This window comes from Cupressus sempervirens, chromosome 7 (assembly GCF_028749045.1).
Source record: "Cupressus sempervirens isolate cs-2001-9-10 chromosome 7, ASM2874904v1, whole genome shotgun sequence".
In the NCBI taxonomy this organism is placed as follows: Eukaryota; Viridiplantae; Streptophyta; class Pinopsida; order Cupressales; family Cupressaceae; genus Cupressus; species Cupressus sempervirens.
This window is the reverse complement of record NC_143124.1, coordinates 299,398,931-299,403,186: the sequence shown is the minus strand read 5'-3', so window position 1 is coordinate 299,403,186 and position 4,256 is coordinate 299,398,931. Positions and strand designations below refer to the sequence as shown.

Genomic DNA, 4,256 nt, shown 5'->3' with positions numbered 1-4,256 from the left:
GCTTGGGATTTACTAAGCATGTTTCTAAATCACGATTCGTTTCACATGCCCTAATTTTATGTGCGAGGTTTGTTATTCTTGTTTAGGTTTCTAATTTATTTTTCTTCTTTCATTTGTATTGAAGTATATTTCCTTTGAATTTTTATCTACTATGTGAATTTCTTTATGATATGGAGCAGTTGTTTCAGGGTTTCGTATAAGAATTTCAAATGTCCTATTTGTTTTGTCTTTCATGTTACTTAGCCCATCAATAAGGACTTTGTTTCGTTATAAATATTTCTTCATATATCATTGTTGCATGCTTTTAAAAGCAACATGCAAGAAACATAGAGGAGTTGTATATGTAAATATCATTTGGTTGCAACTATACTAGGTCTACTATGATGGATTTTGACAAATACATTAGGCTCTAAAGTTGATCTTTAGTAAACTCTCATCTTTAAATTTAGATTTCTTTTTCTGGTATTTGTTTGTCTTGAAGATGATTCAAGGCTTTATTATGAGACTTTCAAATGTCCTGTGCTGTTGTCAGTTACTTACCCCTTCCATAATAACTATGTTCGGCTCCAAAAATTTCTTCATGGAGCATAAGTAATATCTTAGAAGAATTGTTTTTGTAAATGCATCACATAGTTTATTGTTCCATTATGGGTACTTTTATGTTCAGCAAAAAAAATATTGGGTTCAAGTCCATATTTAATCTTTATGATCATTGTTTTTTAATATTTTTTTCTTGTATGTGATTGTCAAGAAGATGATGTACAATAAGAAATACTATGAAACTATTTAGCATCCTTTGTTCTAAGTATTTTTTTTCTTGTATTTGGTTGTCTAGAGGATTATATACACCTCCTTCCAATATTCTTTTCAGTTGTAGCTTTTTTAGCACTTATTTCTTTACTACAATGTGATCATATTTGTGCCACATCTAATAAATCTACATAAGCATTTGAATGTTTTGTAGGGTAATCATTTTATTTACTGTCTATTGTCATATGTAAGATCCTTTTAAATCACCATCATAATCCTACAATTAATTTCAACTATAAATAGTTCATTTAGCTTTCTCACTTTCATAGTTTTAAACTAATTATAAACTCTTCGCTTACACTATTAACTGCCCTTTAGATTCTGCCAAAAGTTTTTATCACAGTCTTCATTATCATCCTTTACTTTATAATTAGTTATATAGTCTATCATACCTATTTAGTTACTATTTTTATGAATTAACTTTAAGTGTCATTAATTGTGCAAACATCTTTGTGCTCGTGGTATCATGTTTTCAGTTTACTATCTTAGGTTGAAGATGGAGCATATTTAATTAATTATGAAACATCTTCATTGTGTTTCTACACAATCGGTTTTATTTTATGTGTTTTTTTTAATGATAGAACACATGCTATGATTTGTAAACAATCTTTATTAATTCTTAAAGCAATATACTTGCTTTTGGTTCATTGCAAGTTATTGCCATCAGAAATATAAGATTATTTCACCTTCTCAAAATCTGAATGCATATGTTTTTTTAAGCCAAACTCATAAAATATACATAATATTATATATTTCTATCATGTCTATTATATAACCACTTCAAATATCATCAAAACAAAATTGCATACATCTTAGACCATCGATGGCTTCGTGACTAATTTCCATCACTTCTTTCTAAAGCATTGTAATTTAGAAGTTTCTCAATGAGGTCCACCTGAGTCATAAGCATGCGCCTACAACAGTACCTCACCAATCCAAGAGCATCAAGAGCATCACTTTTAGGATAATCAGCCTCAGGAAGATCGAGGTATTGATCCCATTTGTTCCCAATCACCTTTCCACAGGTGAAACATCGTATAGGGATAATCATGGTTACTAACAACTAGTTTTTTCTCTGGAGGGTTTCACTCGTAGACCAGTGGAAGGAAAATTTTCTCTTCTTTTCTCTTTTTCTTGGTTCTTTTTTGGTGATATAAAAACTATGGTTTAGTGATTTTCCTTATCTAATATAACAACTATAGACATTAGATTCTCACAGTCCATTGTATCAAGAGTGTGCTTCTGGATTTGATTGTGTTGGTTTTGTTTACATTAATGTTGTACTTGACTAATTTGGACATTTCTTTAATATCCTTAAATTTATCAGCGTAGTCTCTCTTAATTTATTACTTCTTTATTCTGGAACACTTCTTTCATAATGTTTAAAGCACCTTTTCATTTTTGTGTGACTTTTCAAAGTCTTTAAATAATATGTTAAAATTTTAGAGAAGTACACATACTAATATTGCAAAAAATAGAAGACTTGTGCATTTTTTAAAAGTTTATTCAACCTTGAAAAGTTTGACTTCCTTTTTTAAATCCTTATCTTCACTCTTTCTCTTAAGGAAAGCTTCTTGTTTTTTATGAAATATTTAAAAAGTTTGATTGCTTAGTAATTTAATAATAGTTCTACATCAGTTGGATTCCTTATGTTGCAGGATTATTATTCCTCTAATGTTTTCTTGCAGGACTGCATTATTATTCACCTGTTACAACTATCTATTCTAGTTATATTCTTTTGTAACTGCTAAACTTTTCTATCATTGCTTTAATGTCTCTATCCATGTATGCATAAAAATAAGAGTTTTTTTTTTTCGGCTTTCATCATTCTGAAAATTCGGTTATGTTATTTTTTAAAAAGGATTACTCTATTTTTCTTTGATAGTCATTCCTAATGATCATACATTTCTTTGATTGTGATTAGATTTCATTATTTCGATTTATCAAAAATTACTATATAATAAATTTTGTCTTTATTCAAAATATTCATTCTACATGAAATATATTTTTATAAAAGGATCCTCTCAATGGTTTTTGTTAAAGGTAAATATTGTGACTTATCATATATTTATTTAAGTATATATGGGTGCACACATATATACCCAAATAAATATATAATTTTATTTATGACTATAATGATTCAGAAATTAATATATACCTTCACAAAATGAATTAAGTACTCATGTTTACCCTCAATGGAGTTTTATACCTGATATCCATATTTTGTTTATTTTTTCATTGATCCTCCTTAGATCTCTACATTTACCTTAATTATAATTGGATTATGAGTTATCTTACACATTTGCCTTCAACTTTATTGTGATATTTTGATGTGCACATAGTTGCACTTTTATGCTTTTATAGCATCGTTCTATGCCCATGTTGGCACTTTATGGCTTTATGCCATTGATCTACATGATTTATATGATTTTTTTTGAGTTGCATAGGGAGCCAATTTTTCAAGGTTAACTATGTAAGTCCCCTCAGTATAACTGATACATAGTTTACTTATCTGGCCCATGGAGTATCTCTCCATCCTATATTGGTGTGCACTCATTTTATATGGAGTTTTCCTCCATTTGGTTCTATTTGTTCCACTTTGAAAGGATGATATTTTATATAGAGTTTCCCTCCATTTGGTTCTATTTGTTCCACTTTGAAAGGATAATATCTTTATGGAGTTTCCCTCCATTTGGTTCTATTGGTTCCACCTTGAAAGATTGATATTTATATGGAGTTTCCCTCCATTTGATTCTTTATGCTCTACTTTGAAAGGTTGATATTTATGGAGTTTCCCTCCATGTTGTTCCATTTTGTTCCTCAATGAAGAGGATGTTATTATTGGAGTTTTCCCTCCAAATTTAGATGATTTGATCCAATTTTAAGGAAATATGTTGTTAAATCCTCATAATCCATTCCTTTGAGTATCCTAACAAAAATCATGATAATACTAATTTGATCAGCATGTCTCTCTTTTTACTTTATTTTCACATATTAATGTGATAATGATCTGCATACTTTATTGCTTAGATCATGAGTCATGCATGTTATGGAGGGATGCCCCCATTAACTTTCAGTGGGATGATTCATTAAGTGGACTGTCATATCCATGTGATAGATGCAATGTTGATGCAAGTATCATTAGTTGGCCTTGTCTATGATCATTAGTACATTAGTATAATATACTTTTCATGAGAACACTGATCAAAAAACATTGTAGTTATTGATAATATTTTGAGCATTTACTTTATCTTGATATCAGGTTAACTCCATTGCTTTGTGGTAACATGTTGTATCTTCCTCTCTATTTCTCTATGAGAGTTTTATTATCCTTATTCAAAAGTATTTCTAATTTGAATATAAGATGAAATATTGTTTGTGGATAGTTGTCTTGTTTCTTGTGTCTATGTTTTTCAAGTAATCCATCTAGGCACATACAAGATAGT

At 29.4% G+C, this 4,256-nt stretch overlaps 1 pseudogene; it reads right to left on the bottom strand.

Annotated features, from left to right (window-relative positions):
• Window positions 1-1,545: 1,545 nt before the first annotated feature.
• LOC149546601 (DNA-directed RNA polymerase subunit 10-like protein pseudogene) lies at window positions 1,546-1,861 on the bottom strand (annotated as a pseudogene).
• Window positions 1,862-4,256: the final 2,395 nt, after the last annotated feature.